Source organism: Taeniopygia guttata, chromosome 1A (genome assembly GCF_048771995.1).
Source record: "Taeniopygia guttata chromosome 1A, bTaeGut7.mat, whole genome shotgun sequence".
Lineage (NCBI taxonomy): Eukaryota > Metazoa > Chordata > Aves > Passeriformes > Estrildidae > Taeniopygia > Taeniopygia guttata.
In genome coordinates this window covers 17077501-17100571 of record NC_133025.1, presented here as the reverse complement: position 1 = coordinate 17100571, position 23071 = coordinate 17077501, and the positions used below count along the sequence as shown (strand labels likewise).

The 23071-nt window shown below is 35.5% G+C and overlaps 1 protein-coding gene and 1 long non-coding RNA gene across 2 annotated transcripts in view; one reads left to right on the top strand and one right to left on the bottom strand.

Moving 5' to 3' along the window:
* LOC140681091 (uncharacterized) overlaps positions 1 to 22095 on the top strand; it is a 96682-nt gene extending 74587 nt beyond the window's left edge. The window contains exons 2-3 of the long non-coding RNA XR_012052335.1: positions 20104 to 20156; positions 20484 to 22095. This is a non-coding gene — a long non-coding RNA (uncharacterized lncRNA). The remainder of the gene's footprint in view (positions 1 to 20103; positions 20157 to 20483) is intronic.
* TAFA5 (TAFA chemokine like family member 5) overlaps positions 1 to 23071 on the bottom strand; it is a 673456-nt gene that overhangs the window by 44279 nt on the left and 606106 nt on the right. The gene's annotated exons all lie outside the window — the stretch shown is intronic.

Sequence of the window (23071 nt, the reverse complement as noted above, 5' to 3'; positions counted from 1 at the left end):
TTGTATCTGCAGATGACAACTGTGATATGACTGAACTTCATCTGGTTTCCAATGCAGACTTACAAAAAACATGTTCACAAAGGACAGATGCTTCCTTTGAAATATTTGGAGGGGAAAATTGATTTTCACAGCACACTTTTCATAAACAATCACTGTACTTGAAACTTCAGAAGAAGTAGCTCGAGTGTGAAAGTTTCTGCTTCTGAATCACAAAGGTAAAGAGAGTTCAGTGTATGGTCATTTTCATAAAAGAGAGTAACTGAAAAACTATAAGCAATACGAGTAGCCACCATTCAATATCACTCAGAGCATTATAACATTTTTCCCCTTCGGTTTTTTTTTTCTTTCAGTGAAAGTCTGTCTAAATATATTACTATAGAACTAGAAGCTTTGTTTTCAATCTGGGTAAAGTTATGTACCTTTTTGAAATGTAAATATTCCTAAGAAACAGGCACACAAAATGTAGGGTCATTTTTTATCAGCTCAAGAACAGAGTTAAGAAATTCTACTTAGAGAAGTGACTAACAACATCTCCGTATTTATTAGATTTTTACTTAGAACCAATAAAAAAAAAATCAATATTTTAGTTATGATTTAACAGATCTTTTCAAAAAATATTCTGATTATGATTATGATTTACCAAAGGAATAAATCCAAATGAATACTTCACTAGCCATCTTTATTTGAGTTTTTTCTGCTTTTCTATCTTAACACACTAGTCTTTTCCCTGTGTGTGATGATCACAGAATCATAGAGTCACTTAGGTTAAGTCACTTAGGAAAAGACTTCTAGGACCATAAAATCTGACCGTATGATGAGAAGTAGGCTTGAGCATAAAAAAAGTGTGTCATCCACATCTGGCAGGGGTAGAGCACCTTTTAAAAGATTTATGATCTTTATTCTGCTACCAATGACTAAGAAGGGGAATATTGGTCTTGTTCCACAAATAGTATCCCTACACATCTTTTAATGCTTTTAGAAGATATAATGGGTCCCTACAGGTACATGTGTGGTGTTTATCATAAATCAGGTTGTGTAACTCCTATACTCTTAAGATGACTGTCTGAAGTCTATTAAGGTGCAGTGCAGCAATGAAATTCAAAAAACTGGTTTAACTTACAACAATAATAAATATGTCTCCAATGAGCTACACAGTGGCAGGAAAATAAGGTGGTGGAAAATGAAACACATTTCAAATATGCTTTCCACTTTTGCAGAACAACTTTTTTGTTGCAGAATTTATTTTCTACCATCAGGATTCTTTGAAACTCTGACTGACTGAGGCAAAGCTGTGACCATTTCTTGTCACTTAAAAGTCTATATAGAGTGTAAAAATAATTACTATGCTTTACATTTCATTGATGGTCTTATTAACTTGAAATAATTCAAATACACCTAAAATACTTATGTTACACATCTTCATGTAGTAAAATGTTCTTTAAGCTACTCACAAGGAGTGACATATAAGTATGAACTTCTGGTAAAGGTATTAGGTTTACACAGCAGCGAAATATCATTATTAAAACCAGGAAAAAATAGCATAATTTCATTATTAATACCATAAGTGCACCTGATAAATCACATAAGCACATGTTCTGGATAATGAAAGCGACAGAGAAGAAAAAAGGTATTGTCATGATCCCTATCAGGCCCTACTACAGGAACATAGGCTGTATAGTAGGGCTATTATAAGATAGTAATGGAAAATAATTGAGTTTGTTAATATTAAGGCTGTTGTTAGATGTCTGGAGGAAGTGAGAAATCTCTAACTTGTATGACAGTTTCAGCTGCCTCTTTCTATACCTGGAACACTCCTCTAAGAATTGCTACCAGGGCATATAAAAGCCTTGACAGCTTTGAATGGAGTTAAAGACAAATGGTAAAATAGAAAACGTAAAGCTAGATGTTTCAGTCAAAAATTTAACAGTCAATGTAAATCATAGCTTATTCTCCTGCTATAAATAAGGCAAAGTAGATATCAAAGGAATATAATGAGCTACACTGGAGGCTGATGTAATTTGAGGTAGGTCCTTTGGAATCTAACTGGATTTACATCAGACAAGGACTCTTTCCTACAAGCTGCCTTACAGACTTAAATAAAACAGACAAGGCGAGCAGGGGGTATAAAACATACCAGGGGAGTGCATAACCATAGATTGATACAAATAAAGAGTTATATATTAAGACTTATAAGGATGTGGTTTGTTGAAACTCTGCTTTGCTGACTCTGCTTTGTGGTATGGCTATGAATGGATCTTAACCTCCACAGTTAAGAAACCGTGGATGGTCAAGGGAGACTAAGACTGGGATCAAATAAGGAACATATTGACTCAAGGAAACACCTATGAACAAAGAAATCCAATTTTCTGTCATAACTACTTTTATTGAAGAAGGAAAATGGGTTAAAATTGATGAGAAGGAAAGGCATATAAACAGATTTACATATGTGTATGAATTACAATTGCTTCTGCTGATTTTCACAGGCTACAAACCAATCCCTTGTCCTTGTAAAATGGGAACACTTATCAAAGCTTTAATAAAAAAAAAAAACCAAAAAAACTCCAGAAGTAGTTAATGCAGAAGAAGGCCTGGACCTAGTGGAGTCAGGTGTCAGGGGAGGTGGTTACACTGCTTTTAGCATTCTTATGGCTCAGCGAAAAAAATCCTGTCAACTTCAAAATATCTCCTACCTTCTACATGCAGAGTGGTTTCTGCAAGTATTAGTTATGGTAAGTTTCACCAGCTTTGTCAGACTACTTCTTAGATCCAGTATTTTTTTTAACTCATCAGTTGCTGTGGTGTTTTTACACCATTTCTAAATTGGTATATTTTTTTCTAGCAAACTTTGCCTGTTAGTATGAATACATATTTGCTATTGATTATTAAGAATGATCATGCTTCAAATTATTTGATTTTAAAGAGACATTGATAAAATTAATGTAGGGTTTTTTTCTATATTAAATATGAAATAACTTTAAAACATAAGAGGAACTGCATTATGGGCATAATAAATCACCAAAATAATTTTTTGTATCATTTAGTGTGGTTATTTATCTGTCTTGTAGCAAGAATGCATTTAACTTCTTAAACTGATATTAAAATTAAAAAATTAAAATTTTAAAAGTGTGTTAAATTTAGAAGTAGGTTGGCATAAAAGAATTAATCTCTATCAAATTGGAAATTGTAATTTGAAAATTAGATTTGTAGTTATTTATATAACATTTGAAAAAAAAATTATAACCCTCTGAAATGCATTATAATGATTTTTTTTTTTATGAGACAATCTTCAATGTAACCACAGAAGAGCAAAGTATTTTAACTATTCCTAAATACCTATATTTCAGCCCCAAGTATTATTAACTTTTGCCCAAATGTTATGTTTTAGGTACTGGAGTACCTTGCTTTTCAGTACCCTTCCACTACAAATGATGCTATTCATGGTTCTTCTCAAATGTAGTGTAAGATCCTGTTATAAAGCCCTGAAAAATGTCCAAAGAAACAAAATTCTGTGTGCTACATTTGAGTTGGGTATATTTGGTATGTACATAAACTTGGACTGTTAAACTGCACATGGATTATTTTGCAAACATTCTTAAATGTCTGACATTTGATCTGAGGGGCTCATTAATGGGCAAGGCTTAAGCTGATCTCTTGTATGCTACAAGAGCACTCAACGGAGGGGCTGGGGAAAGTATTATTTCAATGCTAAATAATTAATAACATTTGACACTATTTCTCAACTCCAATATTTTTACTAACATATTAATGATTTATTTTGGAGCACCAGGTCTTTTTTAAACGAAAATAAGGTTTTACTATGAGGCAAGTAGGTCAGACATTTCTGTTAGGTACATATACAAAATGTGACATTATGGCAACGCTCTCAGGGCTTTCAAAATCTTGGGAAAAAATAGAAAAAGTAGTCAAATTACAAATAAAAGAGTTGGCTAATATGATATTTAAGTAGCCCAGATTACCTAAATAATACAGACATACCGTATATGTAAGACAAAATTATTGAACATAAACTTTAGGTCCTAGTGTCAGTGATATATTTTTTTCAAGAATCAGACTTATCCTGAATTCTTCAAATGAGAGAATGCTACTCATGGTGGGATTTATCCTTCCTTGATATTGTGTAGCTTATTTTTGTTATCAGACATTGTCTTCTCATCACTGTAGCCTTGGTAAAGTCTGGAAATGGCCCATCAGCCTTTCTCAAGGTCAAGTTAAGAAGCTGCAATATTTGGGGGTTTTGACCCCTCATTTCGACAGACTGTTCCTGTAAACAATATTTGCTAGCTCAGACAAGTTAAGTATTAGCAAGGAAAAATTGAGCTTATACTTCTAGCCAAGATGAGTCCAGATGAGTCCACAGAACTTGCAGAGTAAAGCCAATTCAAGATCGGAGTCCTTTTATTTGCAATGCTTCTATGATATTTAGGTATTTACATTCTATTGTGGCCTAAGTCTGGCACAAAGAGAGAAAGATTTTTTTGAGAAAAGTAGATCACATTTACCAGATGAGTGGATGCATTCATTCAAGATGCAGGATTTCCATTTGGAAAATATGATAAAGTATATTCAAGGAGAGCCTTGAACCTGTTCTCTGTCCTGGTTCCCTTACTTTACTCCTAGAAAGGCATTCAATAGTAGCCTTGGGGCCTATGGGAACTTTGCCAAGAATTTCACTGAGACAGATCTTTCTTAAAATGAATCTATTAAAAAGGATATACTGAAAAAGAAAGAAAATGGGAAAGAGCTACACACATCAATGGCATAAATCCAGTTCTAACACAGGACTGGCTACCTCAAAAGATGAATTTTATTTTCCTTCTGATGTTGTAAATGGACCCACGTGATTCAAAGGAGCTCTTTGAAAAGCAAGGACTCTTCAGGCATCTTAGAGAGAGTAGCAAGCATAGTCATGTTTAACCTGCCTTTGGTGTGCATTTGTAATTAATTCATATGTGTGCATGCATCTCTCTCTCCCTTCCTCCCTGCACCACTTCTCCCACTCTCCACCTTTGAGGGCATTTTTGATACAGCTGAGAATGCCTAATCAAAGTCAGAGTGATGCAAGCAGGCGGGAGTTTACAGAGATCTGCAGTTGATTCTAGTTTTTGTGTGCCTTTTACCTGTGTATACAAATACTTACTGCAAGAGAGGAGAAGAAATCCTGAATAATCGTATTTTCTTTTGCAACACCGAATTCCAGATGGATGGCTGCCTGCTCGGCTGACAGAACTCGGCTATTACAACTGATCAAAGTATGGAAAAGAAGGAATGGCATTAAGGCAATCTTGTACCCATGAGAGAAAAAAACAAACCAACAATGAAACAGTTTAAATCCCATGCTTTCTGCAAACAGTATGCTCCTAAGGTTCAAGATGTGAAAGACAAACTCTGTTCTCAATTTCACTTCAAAATGGGATCTAAAAGATATGCATGATATACATGAAACCAAAAATCTTTTCTATGAATGTGAGCATGTAGAAAATGACAGAAATAATATACTGATCTTCTACCCAAAAATCATACTGAGCCTGATGTGCCATAATGCTACGAATTATCACATATTTTTGAGCATACAGTATTTATTATTGCCTGCTTCCTTTTCATTTATAAAGCAGTATTTTAAGTGTAAAACCATCTACATTTTCTAAGTCTGTATCATGTTTTTGTTATTAATATTATAAATTAGATTGAAGGGGTATATTATGTGCAATTTTGGGCTAAGGGTAATCATATGGAAATTTATTCTTAAAAATTTGATTGAATTTAAACACTGGTATTTAAGTAAATAAAGATACTTCACATTTTGTGTCTTACTTCACAGTGTCGTTTAATCTGTTTTTTATCCATGTGATTTCATTTAGCACTAAAATATTTCACATTTTGCTTCACATAATAAATGTGTTTGCAGAGACAGGTTTCTAGATATAGACATTAGAAATTTATCTAAACCAAATAATATAAGCACAAATGGACAGGAGGGCAACAGAAAACTTATTTTTAAGCCCAGTGAGAACTACCTAATTATGTGGAGAAACAGGATAAATTCTAACTGAGTGAAATAATGCAACTATTACATTTTTTGTGATTCATCCCGTTGCCAAATATGATTTTATGCTAAAAGCTGAGTTCATAGAAAAGGAACTTGCTGAAGTTTAGGTTTTACTGCTAATGCTCAGATGGCTTTTCTTTCCTGACATCTCACTGTGGTAAAGTTTTGTATCTTGTTGCATTTTTACCCCAGACAACAACTGCACACCACTCAGATGTTTGCTCACTCTTTCTCCCACCAGAGTGGGATGGGGAGGATAATCAAAATAGGTGAACCCAATGCATTGAAATGAGAAAAGTTTAAGGATTGTATTGTTATTATTATTAAGGAGACAACAAAAAGAGTGACATAGAGAAATAAAACCCAAAAGAAACAAGCAACAAATAATACAGTTCCTCACCATCCACTGACTGATGCGTAGCCCATGCTTCAGTAATGATCAGATCTGCACAGCCAGCTTCCCTCCCCCCAGTTTATCCACTGGGCATGGTGTTCTGTGTAATGCAATATCCCATTGGCCAGTTTGGATCAGCTGTCCCAGCTGTGCTCCTTTCCAATTTCTTGTGCTCCTCATTGGCAGAGCATGAGATACTGAAAAGCCCTTGATTTAGGGTCAGCACTACTCAGCAACAGCCAAAACACCAGTGTGTTATCAACATTAGTCTCCTACTAAATCCAAAACACTAAATCCAAAAGCATTGTACCAGATACTAAGAAAAAAATTAACTTCATTCCAGCTGAAACCAGAATAATCTACTTTAATTTTTGATACTAAATTTTTCCAGTTACATGACAACATTTTTTTCATGTTTATACTACTTTTGGGGAAATAAATTGTTGTTTGTGCTTAAGCAGTATCTGATTCTGTTAAATAGGGATTTATTAAAACAGATAAGCAGTTAAATTTGGTTTCAGCCTTACAGATCATACCCCAAGCAAAATACATTCTACTACTTTTCTCAGCTTCAGGAGTACATAGTGAGAGCTGAATTAATGCATTCAAGAAAGGTGTTCACTTCTTTCTCTGAGGAAATGCTTTTCCAAACCTTCTAGAAAGAATGCATACTATTATGGATTAAAGTCTCAAAGGAGATGGGACATTAAACACATTGTGTTGAAACTAGATAAAACTCAAAATCTGTGAATCAGAAAGAAGAATCTAGATGAAGCTCTAAGATTTATGGTTATACTGTGTGTGCTGGCTGAGCAAAAAAAATCTCTAGTCCTTGTTTTAAAGACTATAGATATGAGGATGTTGTGTTGGATAGGGGCTGGGGTTGTTATTAAAAATATAATATATAGCACCAAGATGTGGGAACAGAACATGCATTTAACTACTTCATGGGTAGATGGATACCACAGGATTACGAAGCTAAAGAGTTAATTTTTTTTTTTAGTTTTATCCCTAGTGTAGCATCTTCAGAAGAAAGAACAAAAAATAACCCAATTCAGAGAGTATATTCTGGGTTTTAAGACATTGTATTGGAAGGTAAAAAGGAAATGTGTATTAACATCACCTATTTAATAACTGCATAAAAGATGAAGTGGGCTGAAGCATAACTTTTATGAGACATTTTCTGAAAGAAAGCACTTACTGTAGTTTTCTTGAATGAAGAAAATGTATGGACACATAACTTATAGCATAAGACTTCAGGTTGAGGATTGTGATGAAAATAAGGAAATAGGATTTATGAGCCACGTCTGTCATAAATTATACTTATTGTTTTGTTTCTTCCTCCATTATCCACTTTAGGTACTTTTTGTTTCACGCAGCTTTAGGTGAATCCTTACTAAATGTACAGGAGAATGCATTCTGAAATTTTTTACATTCTTTGTGTACTGTACAGAAAGTCTGTCCTGCAGCTGAGATGTTCATAGATCTTTGATATTTTTCCATAGATACTTATGGTCCAGACCTTAAAAGATATAACATTGAACATTGAACCTTTGAATGAATTCCCATAGCATTCTATAAATTGCCTAATAACAATAGGAATTTTTAGAGGAGGTTAGGATAAAAATAAATATTTTTCAGGATCTGGACCATAATAATGATTACATACTTAATCCTTTTTTTAAAAATTATTATATTTAAATTAAGATAAAAATAAGTATTTAGTCTTGTATTTTAAGATCAGTTATCTATATATCATTCACTCATAAGGTGTCATCTTAAAAATTTTACTTTATAGCTAACATTACATTGTGTGTATATACATATATATATTTATGTGTCTTGTATGATTTTCTTAAATGTCAGATAAAAGTTTTATTTTTCCCCTCGAGATTTCTTAAAATTGTCCAAATATGGTATTACTTCACCTTTTTTGAAAGCCTTCAAGATTCTGGACACCCAGCTAATAACAGATGACATGATTTCTTATTCTCTCATAAATATTGTGCAGTTCATGGAAGAAAAGTCAATTTAATGGTTTATCTCTTTTCCTATTCTCTTTTACTCTGTATCTTATTTGATCTTGAAATTTTCAACTTCATCCTTCACTGATCTTTTATTTTGCAGTGTTCAAAATCTTTTTAGAAATGTGGTTAGCATCTCTTAATACACATATCTATTTCAATTATCTCTTTCCTTTTTAATATACCCTTTATCTATTTTACTGTTTTCATCATTCTTCTCAGATTTCTATTTCATCTTTTTCTGCATTTTTAATATCCTTTTTGTCTTTTTAGCCTTCTTCTCAAGGTCTGCAATTCACAATTTTCTTCTGTCATTTGATAACTCTTAAAGAAAGACTTATCTAGTAATCCTAGAGTGTTTATTTCAGTTAACTTGAAAACTATATGACATTAAGTTATTACAAAAAGCCATCCACTGTAAACTTCTTAAAACACTAAACATTTCTCCTTAATTGATTCCTTCCTCAATATCATTAGATTTAATTGTAAATAATCCCTTCAGATTATTGCTTGAATTTAAATTCATTCTGGTATTTATGCCTGACTGAAAAAGATTTGCAGAAACACAAGTGAAGTAACCACAGTCCAGTTCAGCATTTGCACTATTTTTCTTTTACATACTGTATTGACTATGAAAATGGCAACCTCTACTTGGGTCACTTTTTCTGATCTTGAAGACACATTATTTCACCATCTCATCTCCCTTCTAAAACTCCCAATTTTAATATATACACATTTTATATTATCATTTTTTATTATTTCTGTTACAACATATGTCTCTACTCCTAAAATCAGTCATAACCTGAACTGTATTATCTCTATAAAGCATCAGTACTTATCTGAAAAAATAATAGTCTTCTTTATATTTTATAGCATTCAATTCATAACTCACCTCATTTATATCTGTTCTTTCCGTGACACGTTTCATATAATCCTCCCCCATCATTCAGTCCATGTAACAGTTCTGTCTTTAGTTCCTCAATGAATTAAAGTAAAACTTTTGAAATTCTTATTTCTTTGTGAGAACTTCTTTTTTTTTTTTTTGTGGATTTACATAGCTAAAATCAGTCTACTCTCACATCACTTGGCAATGTCACCTAAAATCTTCCTCCAAGTCCTTATACCCATTCATACCCTTAATTTTTATGTGGTTATGTTCATTTCTGGAGTCTGTTTTTCTATTTATAAAACTAGTGGAGTTTCTAGTTGTTCCCCAGTAATGTATCCCTGAGTGCTAGTATCTTGCCTGTATCTCTCCAAGCCTGAAATACTTGTGCATACGTAATTATACAGATATGCATATTCTTACTGAAACTTGTGTAAAATATTAATGCAGTTTTGCAGAATCAACAGATAAATTCCTACATCTGCTGAAGGGTCTTCAGGTTGTGGTAGGTGCAGGATGCCAGGTGCCCACCAAAGCTGCTCTATCACTTGTACTCTTTAACTGGACAGGAGAGGGGAGAAAATAAGGTGGAAAACTCATTGGTCAGATTAGAGGAGGGAGATATTCACCAATTTCCATCATGGAAAAATACATTCAACTTGGGGAAAATTAACTGAATTTGTTACCTGTCAAATCAGGGGGAGATGGTGTGAGGTAAAAACCAATTCTTAAAATACCTTCCCCCACTCCTCCCTTCTGCCCAGGCTTAACCTTACTCATGAATCTGTACCTCCTCTTCCTCCATAATACAGAGGGCAGGGAAGTGGGATTACAGTCGGTTCACCCCATTATCTCTGACACTCCTTCCTCATGAATTGGACCCCTTTTTCCCTTCTCCAGCATCAGATTGTTCAGCCTGGAGAAAAGGAGACTCAGGGGAGATTTTCTTGCTCTCTGCAGTACCTGAAAAGAGGTTGTGGCCAAGTGGGGAGGCAATCTCTTCTCCCAAGTCAGATGTGACAGGGCAAGAGGAAATAGTGCCTTTGCAGTACTTAAAAGGAATGTATGGATGAAAATGGTCTAGAAGAGATCATCAGTGAATAGAAGCACTCACCTGCCCCTGCAGATACAGTAGCTGGGTAGGATTTTCAAGTTATATTGTGAACATATCTTGGCTACTCAAGGGAAAATTCTCTTCCCTTGGGAGGTTTTATCCAACTTTAAGACAATTAACTGTCTTCATAAATGTGCATGGAGAGTAAATATCTTAACAGCATAGCTCTGAATTCCACTTAGGGGGAAATTCCATGATTAACCATCAACAACCACTTTCTTTGCCACTGAGGTTTTCTGCACTTTGTTCTCAAGAAGTGGCTATGAAACACAGAACAAGTAAAATTTTAAATCTCTAAGGTGGTTTCTTTGGGGAGTAGTTGGTATGGAGACCTGTGTGGAGACTTTTTCCTCACAGGAAGTATTTACTGGAAATGCCTGCTGACAGACATATTTTTGGGTTATGGTGCTATTCTCAGTATGTCTAGATAATTTCTGTTCAGTCACTGCTCACGCCCAGCAAGCTCACCTCCATGAGGAAACAGCTAAATATATACACACAGCCTCCTTTATGTAGCAGCTTTTAGTCTTTTGACAAGTTTCCAAAGTGAAACAGTGAAACTATGAAAAAGGCAAAGCAAATCCAGAATACTTCCAGCTGGTGGTAAACATAGAATTTTTTTCACTCAAAGACTATGTGAAAAATAAGCATCTGCAAACACTGACTTTTTTTTTCTTCCTGCTGTATCTCTGAGACTGCAGTATCAGACTATCTGGTCTGTTTGCATACTTTTTATTTTTAATTCTTCAGTCATGAATGTGTCAGTTATCACATAAGAAACAAATAAAATTATTGATACTTTTTCCATATTTAAAGTTTATTATAGGTGTGGCTTCTGATTTTGTTATTTGCAAGCAACCCTTAATTTATGTTCACATTGTGCATTTTAATTTATGAAACAGTCAAAGGAAAAATACCACAGTAACTATTCCAGGATCCGTAATTATAACCTGGACCATTTAAATCATCTGAGTCCAAGGCTGGTGACAGCTTGCTTCATCCAGAAAGTATGGAGCTCAAAAAGTCTTAATCTACAGGAAACTAAAACCAGAGGATGTAAAAGCTTCTAAGTAAGAGATTCCCTTTCCAATAGTTTAAATTCTGCTTTTAGCCAAAATCAGTGATTCATAGAGTCAATTAATTAAATGACAGTATCATTCTGATATCTGTAATAATGTTTTAAATACTGGCAGATTGTTTTAAAAAGAATCTTACTTTTTGTTTTTATATGTAATCTCCTTTCAAACGGAAAGAAAAAAAAAACCCTGCTGTTTATTAATCAAAAATATTTTGTTTCTAAGATGACAGCAAATTTTGTAAAAGGATACTCCATACACAAACTAAAAGAACCCCAAACCACAAACCTAAAAGCAATACCAAATGGCACATCCAGATATTGCTAGATGAAAATACCCTTTTAAATCTTAACCAATGCTTTAGCTAATTAGCTTCATTACCACTGTCCTACTGCCTTCTAGCTTCTGAAGGCCAAGAACAGAGTTTGCACTTGGAATGAAATGTATTTTAATTATAAAGAATTTTATATCAGGCACCCTCTAGAAATGAAGCCTGTTTGATTAGAGTTAGCAAGCCCAAAGAGCACTTTATGTGCTTGCAAATCCTAACCCTTTTTTTGTGCAAATAGTTATCAAGGAATTTGTCACAGTCTAAAATCCTAAGGGGTTCTCATTGTTCCTTCAAAAGCCTTTATAAGCAAATACACTCAATGACTCAAGATGTCATCCTTTCCAAAGTTAAGCATTAAACATACCAGGAACAGACTAATCATGTGTTTATTAACCTCTGCTCTGAAACCATTAACTCCAGATAGCTTTGTTGACTTAAAAGTAAAGCTAGGTTTACTAACTCATTTTATAGATAAGTATTGAGTGCTGCTTTGTGCTGAATCCTCTTGGAAGGCAGAATAAATTGATTTTAATTGGAAATATGTCAGTATTTTGTGAATTCTGTCCTATCTACAGTAAGACTAAGTGAGGACAAAGAAAAAGTATCAGGAGTTCCTGCCTATACACACATGCATTTAACTAAAATTTTAGGGGTTGAAAAACAACAAAGAACCTTATTAGTGTAGGGGATGCTTGGTAAATGGTTTCCAAACTTAATTAAATTCATCCCTGTGTTCTAAAAATATCCTTACATTATTTATATATATATTACTTATATCCAAACCCATGAATTATCATAGAATGATTAATAGAATTGTATGGGTTGGAAGGGATCTTAAAGATTATGTAGTTCCAATGTCCCTGTCACGGGCAGGAACAGCATCTTACTCAAAGGCCCCTGGCCTTGAACTCTTCCAGGGATGAGGCATCCACAACCTGTCTGGGAAACCTGTTCCAGTGCCTCACCACCCTCACAGTGAGGAGTTGCTTCCTAATACCTGATCTGAACTTACTCTCTTTCAGTTTGAACTATTTCCTCTTGTCTTCTGACTACATCCTTTTGTAAAAAGTTTCTCTCCTTCTTTGTTGTAGGCTATCTTTAGGCACTGAAAGGCTGCAATTAGGTGATGCCAAAATCTTCTCTTCTCCAGATGGAACAACCTCATCTCTCTTGCCCTTTGCTCATAGGAAAGGTGCTCCATACCTCCAACCATGTTCCTGGCTCTGCTTTGGCCTCACTCCAACAGGTCCATGTCTGATTTATGTCAGGGATCCCAGAGCAGTACTCATCAGTGAGGCTGTAATCCTCTTCTGTATTCAAGTCTAAGTTAACTTCTAGCCAACCATGTTCCACTATGGATAAAAGACACCACATGTGTGGACACAACAATGGTTTTTTGTATATGTGTGTGTAATTAACATCTCAAAAAATCTAACTAAAATACAACAAATACTCACCATTTGTTCACTTAAAGAAAGACTAGGAATCTAAGTACAAATTTATATAGAAAACATTCACTAATATGCTGCAACTTGTACAGAAATCTGACTAGTATCTGCTGCTTCCTTTGATGTTATTCTCACTCACAGTGTCCCTCTAGTGTCACTGTTCTGTAAGGGGCAAATTTTCAGTATGCCAAGGCCCTGACTAGAAGAGATATGATGTTCATCTTGGTGTAATTTTTGTTTCCTTGACCTGGACTTATGCCTTCTGGTAGATCACTGAGTGTGAGTATGGCCCTGCAGCCTCCCCAGGCTCAGCCCCCATCAGAGGCTCTTGTTTGTCAGACAGCAATTCCCTGGGTTTGTCAGACTCATCCCATGGTAGTAGTGGCACAGTTCAGGCTCAGACAGGGGAGGTAACAGACAGTTGGCACTGAGAGAGAAGCTGAAACCAGCCCAGCCCAGTTTTGGCCAAGGTGAGCCCTGAAACTTGGGCACTGAAATCTGTAACCGGCTCTTGGATCATAAATTATATATACTGACATCATAAAGAGGTCTAGACAGCTCATACAGGCACATCAGGAAAAAAAAGTTAGAAATCCAAAGTTCCAGGATACACCAATGTCTCTTTGAATATCAAAATAGTCATCCTTTTCCTTTTGCTACTTATGCTACCAGGCCATCTATAACATGAACAATATATGACTCAATATATCAAGAAAAAAAAAATCCAGAAAAGACTAAAAAGTGCCAAGGAAATCAACCCATAAATAAACCCAGTTTATTTTTTCTGACTTGTTTTACCTAATGTCTCAGCTCCTGGATCTTCAATTTTATTAGGGACTGAACTGTATAATCAAAAATAATGACACTGTGTGGAAAGTTAACCTATTCACACAAACTTTCCTCTACTGTCAATGGAGACAGATAAGTTACATCTGTACTGTATAGTAAGATAGCAGCAGGAGACAGAGTCAGCATTAGACCGCTGATCATCCATACTGCTTAAGCATTTGCATGCTCCCTGGAATATTTAAGCCATTCCCATTTGCTTTCCAAGACACTGCCTGGGCATGATTTAGGTGTTAACGTATGCTAGGGATCATTGACCATAGGTATATGGATAATAATGCACTTTCTCTGCCCTATGAGGTCCTCAAACATTAGCCCAGTTGGCTTTGTATCTTCAAACGCCCATTACATGATTTCACGCCACTCACCAGGGCTTGCCACAAAAGCTTTTACTGTGAAAACATTCTTGTAATGAACTGTAATATATCTTGGCAGTTTCTTGAATTACTTTGAAATGAAGCCCCTCCTTTATACAGAGACACACACATACACATAGAGAATTAGAATTAGATTTTCTTCTTTTGGCTGCAGAGATGCCATATGGGCTCTGAAGAAGCCTTGGGCCAAACAGTGTACCATGTGAATTCAGTGAGCCTAAGCCAGCTGGTCTCAGGTTCAGACAGTGGTCTCTGCTTAATTGTATTTAGCAATATGACATAATGTTTTATTAAGATTTATCTCCAGCTGACAACTAAGCACTAAACTACTTCTTACTCACTCCATCCAGGAATGGAAGGGTAAAAGGGAGAAAACAAATGTCGTCCAATAAGAGGAGTTTAGTAACTGAGATAACAGTAATAATCATAACAATAATAGTGTAATGGAAAGGGAGAAAGAAAAAAAAAAAAAAAAAAAGAAGGGAGAACTAAAACCCAATAAAGACAAGTGATAACAAATGAGGAACTGTTGCTCACCACCAGTCAATGCCTAGCCAGCCTCCAGCCAACTTTCCCCTTGGATTATGTGCTGAGCCTGTCATGGTTATGTTATATGGGTCAATGAGGTTAGCTGTCCCATCTCTGGATCCTCCCAACCTTTTTGTGCACCCTTATCCTACTCACTGGCAAGACGGCATAAGTAGTAGAAAAGGGCTTGACTGTGTAAGAACTGCTCAACATTATCAAAACCTTCTCTGTGCTATCAGTACAAATTCAAAATGTAGCTCTATACTCCTGTTCTGGCTCCTCCCAGATCAGCAAGAGAGGGCAGGGCCAAGATATTGTTATTCAATACCATCTTGTCATTGCTATGGTGGGAGAAGGTGACCTCTCTCTTGGTTTGGAAAAGAAAGGTGTGGAGAAAGCCTGGTGGATGCAGCATTTGAGATACTCTGCTGCCACTGGCTGCAGCTGTGCAGCATCAATTCTAGTTGGGTATTTTGCATGTAAATCACCCACTCTTTGTGCACTTTTCTTATTAGTATTGCTGCTCTTACGTTTTCTTAGCTCTTTGCTGTTTCCAGTTAATTGTTCTTATCCCTACCAGTAATTTGCACCTTTTGTGCCCACAATTCTCAACTCCTCAGAGCAGGAAAGGGAGAGGACAGTGGGGAGGGACTGAACAGGGTCTGGTTTCAGAGAGTCTCAGTGGGAGCACTGAACTAGGGAATACTATTCTTAAACCACAACTATTACATCTTAAAGAAAATTAATTACCCCTGACAAAACCAGCACGCTCCACACCCCTTAATCCATGCCATTTATATCATGATTGGGTTATACACTATCCAGTACACGCTCTTTTACCACCATCCTCTTTCTCATTGTTTTATATTGTACATAGATATGATTTTCTTAGTCTACAGAACAGCTCCATGAAATGTCTGTAAAATATCTATAAATGTCCATTGATTTCATTTAGTCAAGGTGTTTGGTCTCCATCTGTTGTGGTCGTCACTCAGTTAAGGAGAGGTAGTATGTTGTGTGGAGTTACTGGGCTACAAACCCAACTCAGTTTGAGGAATAAAACTGAATCATTTATGAATAAGGAAATCGACCTGAAAGTTCTTTAACAATTTCAACAATCACATTTTTTAAAATATAGCTTTCTTGATCAGCCATTTATGCCAAGCCCTCAAAATTCTAGCATTGTGCATCTAGTCTGTCATTTTGCTTTGTGTTTTGTATTATAAAGATAATATTTTTTTTTAAATATCAACAAGGCAAAATATATAAAACCTGCACTGGTACAATTTTTATGAATATTTTGATTAAATAAACAAATAATGTAAATTGTTAGCTATGATTATAAGTAGAAAATTGTGAAGTATAAGGTATAGAAATATTAGTAGTGCTGTGTTTGGACTATGTAGCTGTAGAAACCTCTCCAAGTAGTTACTAGACCTTTATGTTTCAGTCAGGAAACTGTGGAGACCATTCTGCTCATCAGTTATGCTGCTTCGAAACCCACCACCCTCCCCATCTTGATTTTAATATCAAGAATTCCAATTGGTAGATCTTAGTAAAAAATATTGGTTTAGGCTAAGAATATTGACAAAGTTATAAACTATTAGAACCAATAAATGTAAAGGTTAAATTTAAGAGTGGGCATAGTATACATAGTATGGAAAAGAACTTCTGTAATGATTACTTAGCAGAAAAAGTATATAAAAGGGATAAGTAGTATTTGTTGAGTGGGATATATCTTGGAGGAGCTATCGCCCATCTTCCCAGCACGCCCGGTACAGGTGTCTGCTTATTCCCATCAAATTGGTGTTGGATAAGTTTCTTTTGTCTCATTTAGTGATACAATAATTTGAAGCCTTTAAATTTTGTTTTCTTGCAGCATTTGTTTTCATCTGCCCACATGGAATTGGAGAAAATGAACAAAAACAAATTACTAATAACTTCCCTATATTTCAGATACATATTTTTTGTTTCAATTCTAAGAGTGGTCAAGTGTGATGGAATATTATTTACTGCTTTTCATATCTTTTTAGAATAGTCTACTTGAAAGAATATAAATGATCCAGAGAACAGAATTCATTAACTAGCTCTTAGCTTCACCATTAATCATGCACTTTATTTTAATTCTGATTATGATTAATCAATGACATATGTATCATTTTAATCAAATACTTGATTAAATTCTTTAATAAATACTTTTTCAAACTTCAATACTAATTGCAATGCAATTATTTGGAGCAGAGAATGAGCCTATGGTCATTCAAGTGGTGTACTCACAATAAAATATTATCTTTTACTCTTTTGAATATTCCCATACATATACAGCAAATATTTTGGAAAAAATCACACATAGAATTCATTTTTATCTAACAGCTATCTTACTGGGAAGGCATTTGTTATAGTGTAAGATTATTCTCTTTGTGACTTAAAATGATCACTGTAGCCTTCGTTTTATTCAGTGAGATGCCTTGTACATTCATATGTGCCAATATCATGTACACCTGATTATGTAAGACAACACAGGATGCTTTCCAAAAAGATAACTACCAAGTTGTTAATTGTACTGCCTGAATTTTCAGTAATTTGATAGCTGCTCACAGTTTGATCATCACTGACTACAGTAAATTTTGTGTCTCCATGATCCTGAATTTTCACATTACAATGTATTAAATGTTATGTAATTTAAATATTAGTATATTACGTTTACATTGAGCAGATGGTTTAAGAATAATATTTAACCATAGCTGAAAGCTTATAAAAGTAATCCACTTCTATTTTAACACTAAGATACAGTCTGAGATCAATCTGCAATCTATATTTATGTATGTTTGCAAACATTTTATATATAATATGGCTGGAGCTCTGAAGACTCAGAATATAAACAATTGAGAAAAAAAATATGTATTTATAATAACTTTATAAATAACTATGAATTTTGATCTGTCTTTTATTTCAATGCCAGTGTTTTTGCATATCTTTCTGAACTAATTTGTATTAGTTAATTAACAGGTCTTTTAATCACTGATCATATAATGTAAATCACTGTAGTTCCTTCATATTTTACCAGATTTTAAGAGAGCAGTAGGTGACCTAATTTCAGTTTAATGAGAGGCAGAAGCACAAAATAGACAGAGGAAAAACCCTGAAAAATCCCTCACATTTATTTTGATCCCAAGGCAATACTTTTTCTTAGACAAGAATTTAGTTTTGGTTTTTTCCCCCAGTTGTGGAAAGACCACATCTCTAACAATTTTCATCTTGCTTACTAGGTGGCTTCCTGTGTTACTTTTGTTTGTTTTGTTCACAGTAGCAATTATCCACATAGCCTCTGTGGGTAAGTTGAGAGCTGGCAGCAGTGCAGGTAATGTAGAGATGTTTTAGTTACTGGTAGCAGTGCTTATATAGAGTAAAAGCCTTTTCTGTTCCTCACCCCACACAACCAGGAAGTAGCTTTGGGGTGCACAAGAATTTGGGAGGGGACACAAGCAGGGCAGCTGACCCCAGTTGACTCTAGGGATAATCTAGAGCACATGGCATCATGCTTATCGCATTCAGACTTATGGCATTTGTGTTTCCAAGTTACTGTTATGTGATGGAGCTCTCATTTCCTGGGGATGGCTGAACACCTGTCTGCCAATGGAAAGTGGTAGAAATTTCTTATTCTTCTTTGCATGTCTTCATGGCTTTTGTTTTACGTACTGAACTATCTTTATCTCAACCCATGAGTTTTCTCACTTTTACTTTTTGTGTTCCCTCTTCCAACAGTGGGTGAGTGATTGAGTGAGTGGCTGTGTTGGGCCTGATTGCCAGCTGGGGTTAAATCACACTTTCTCATTCTACTCTAGCAACCCACAATACAATTCAGAAATTAATTTCCTCTGACAATTAGGGGTTTCCAGAATGAGGTATTGTAGCAATATCATTTTTCACAAGCACTTGCAATCAAGAATAGGTCTTGTTTTGTCAATATTTTTACTAACAAATATAAAAATGTGAGACCAGCTATATAAAAGAATGCTTTTATAAGGAATCAAAGCTGATTCTTCACCATTAATGTTTATATATCAGAGATGGAAATCAGTATTTTTGCATTAGTTCTGGGTTTCTCTTCCATGTACCATTTCAAGTGCTTGCCATTATGTGCAGATGTGGTTGCAAATTCATATAGTGTAAGTATATTATTTTCCTAATCTTGCAAAAAGACAAAGCCTAGTTTAAAAAAAAAACCTGTTTCTATTACTCACTGAAACACCATAATTTCACTGTCAGCAAGAGCAATTCAGGATTGTCATGTAGTGCTGATTTAGGGAAAATCATATCTCCACTGTAAATAAAGAAATGTTACACTTTTGCTATAGTTGTTATTATTATTAAAAATAAAATCAACATGTTAAAATCATATTTCAGAATAAAATATTTTTATTGAATCTTATTTCAAAAACTTATTGTGTTCTTTTCACTCACCTTTCATAATCTGATTTATGACTTGATTCTTTAAATGTGTTCCTGAATAGAATTTAAAAGCCTGATGAAAGTAGTGTTGTGAAATATAAGTGACCGTTTTATCATTCAAATTTGTAGTTGATGGGGTGAATACTGCTGATAATCTGCAGAAGGTTGCAGTAGAATACTGGAAACCACTAGAAGGACTATATTTGGATGAAAGTCTTAGAAGGCTAAAGATAGCAAGGACATATAAGGTGCAGTAGAATATTCTGTAGGTGTGGTGGGTTGAGCTTAGCTGGCTGGACTATACCCATCCAGCTGTTCTTTCACTTTCCTTCTTCTATAGGGTAAGGAGAAATAATGAGATTGAAAACTCCTGGGTTGAGATAAAGACAAGGAGGTGGTTACCTCTCACTGTCATGAGCGAAACAGACTGAATTTTATTCAGAGAAAATTTATTCAATTTATTGTCAGCTAAAATAGAGTTGAATACTGACAAAGACAAAATTAAAACCTCTAATTAAAAAAGACAAAATTAAAACCTCCCTATCCCTGCTTTCTTCCAGGCCAAGTACTTCATCCCTGACTCTTCTACCTCGCTCATCAAGTGTCACAGAAGGTATGGGAAATGGGGGACTGTTGTCAGTCCATAACTGTTCCTTTCTGTTCTTATTCATTTTTTTCTGTGCTCCAACATGGCTCTTCCATGGGTTGCAATTACTTCAAGGCATATTCCCCTACTTCATCATGGGGTCCTCCATGTGATCTGCTCCACTGTGGTGTCCTCCACAAACTGCAAGGGAATCCTTGATCCGGTGTCTGGAACATCCCCTCACCTTCCATCTTCTCTGACCATAATGCTCACAGACATGCCTATCTCACAGGTTTTCCCTCATTCCTCACTGACTGGGTAGCATTTTTACCTTTCCTAAAAATGTTTTCACAGAAGCACCACCATCTTGGCTGATGGGCTCAGCTGTGTCGTGATGAGTCCTTCTGAACCAGCTATGCCCAGCACAGGACAGCCCTGGCCACCTCTTAGAGATGTCTTCAACATCCCTGCTACTAACACCTGGATATGAACACCCCGTGAAATATGAATAACAAGTCATACATTTCTTGTTTTCATGCTATCTAGAAAAGAGTTGTAGCAAAAAAAATTCTTTGTGCGATAGATTTCTATAGATAAGTGTCCTAGTTCAGGGCAAATTTAGGGAGGAAACTTCTGAAGTGGTCTTCTCTAAAAAGCAGATTTAGCAGCCCCTCCCTCAATCAGTTCATGAGGAAAAGCTCCTTTGAGAGAAGTGGAAAAACTGTTAAGCAAAGTACTCACAAACATGAAAAAATGAATAATATTAAATAACAAAACCTCTTTTCGTTCTGAAGAGATGGCAAATTCAGCGAGTCCTTTCCGTGGGCTGTAGCTCAGCTCACTCAGTCTCTTAGCGCTCCCTCCTGAGCTCTTAATGCCGCATCCCGCATCAGTGGGCCACAGGTGCAAGCTTCCACTGTTTTTCTGGGTTTTCAGTCCAGAGTAGGTTTGAACAGTTCCAGGAAAAAGAGAAGCCACAGTCCCAGCTAACTACAAAAACTAAAGGAAAGGAAAGCTGTCTCCCACTGTCCGTGCTGTAGACAACACAGTCCATGAGAAGGAATGCGGGTGAGCACACGCAGTTTCTGGAAACAAACTGCGTGCTGCTTCTCCCCTGCTTTGCTCTTGGAACCAGTTTTAAAGGTGCAAAACTCAATATCCAGCATAAGCAGAACAGATGGCTGGCGATACAAGCATCATAAAGTCACCCTAGGACAATCAGGAGAGACACTTTGGTGTTTGCAAATATATGGTTCCATACGTTTAGGTCATTCGTAAGCAATGTCACAAGGTAACATAAATGTTTGCTGGTACAATTTCTTAAGTAAACTTAAGATCTAGTCCTATGCATTCCAGGGTATGTAAATGTCATGAAGAAAAGCAAAATAAAACCTGTTTTGCAGAGCAAGAATAATTCAGTGTAACTCCAAGTTTTGTGGGAACATAATTTGCATTATGTGGCAAAATATGGCAATCCGCTCCTTCTCATATCATGTTTTAAGTAACGTGTTTCTTTTTGTTGCAGAAATGTAAAATACATAGATATTTGGAGGTGATTCTTTGTTTCCTGAAGAACTGATTCTTATCACAAAATCCAATAAAATCAATATTATACTGGAGAAAATAATTTCTTTCTCTTGCTTTATTTCTGTCTCAGCAGTATTAAAGAGTGAACAGATGAAACTGTTATGAGATGTGGTTAGTAGCATTGGACCTGATCTGGTGTGCTAACTGGGTCAATAGCTGTTTTGTATCCCTTTGCTCCTTCTTTTCCCTTTAGTAAGCTGCCTGCGCATATTCCCATATGCTAAATGTTACTGTTTCACACATCTCCAAGTAAATAGAATGGCCTAGAAATCATAAGAATTCAATTTTGCTTGTAAAATGATAATTTAGAAAATATTCTAAAACAGTAACTTGTTTGTCCGCCAAATTACTTGATAAAATATATTACCTTGAGTTTAAATTAACCCAAGAGATCCAGGAACAGATGTAAGTGTAAAAAATATGTTTATTGCCTACACAAATGCAAAACGTTCCTTCAACAATTTAAATAAAGAAGGAATGGAATTTTTTTTTTCAAATTTGTTTCCCCATTAGCTTGGAGGATTTAATAGAAATGTATTTTAGGAGGCTTTGCTATCCTTGTATTGGTGGATTTTGTCTATCCATGATGACTGAAAGGTATTATAGGGCTCAGTGATAATGGTGGTGTTTTCACTTCTGCATTCTGTACAAATTCCTGCTGACAAACTGGCTCTCCCTCCTCCTGCTTTTGACTGTCAGGATAAAATCCAGTTTTATAAATCTGGTCTTACATTAATAAGCAGTATTAGCATGTCTTAGCCCTCTAAGAATCAAGACCTATTTTGTAGACATCAATCTCATTGTCAGTATCCAGACTGCCTTGGAAATTCCTTTGGACAAATTGCATCTAATGAAGATGAAGACCACTGTATTCATCGTTACCTTGGCAAGACAGCTTTGGCAGAGAGAAAGAGGGTTGGTGGTTCTGGGAACTAGCATGCCTAGACAGCTGTTGTAGGAGACAAAGATGCAGAAAAGAAGAGAAAAGGGCAGGAAGCTGTCAATATTCCAGGAATCTCGATCTTTGACAAAAGTGGTTGAGCCTGTCTTAACTTAATGGACAGCTGCTTCTTGGAGTTGGCTAAAACCTTTTGAGGTTTTTCAAAGCATACCTTTTATCTCTAAAAAACTCTTCTAAATTACCAAACCACAATATCTGAAGTAATATCTGAAGTAAAGGAACTTATGCAAGATTCATCCAAAGATTTCTCAGATTAGAAACCTGACAATAATAATACTTAAATTAATAAAAATTGATATTTTAGTGTTGGAAAATAAAAATAGAACATATTCAAACAACACCACAGTTTTTAAATGAAAACCAATTGATATCAATTTACTATAAATCAATTTAC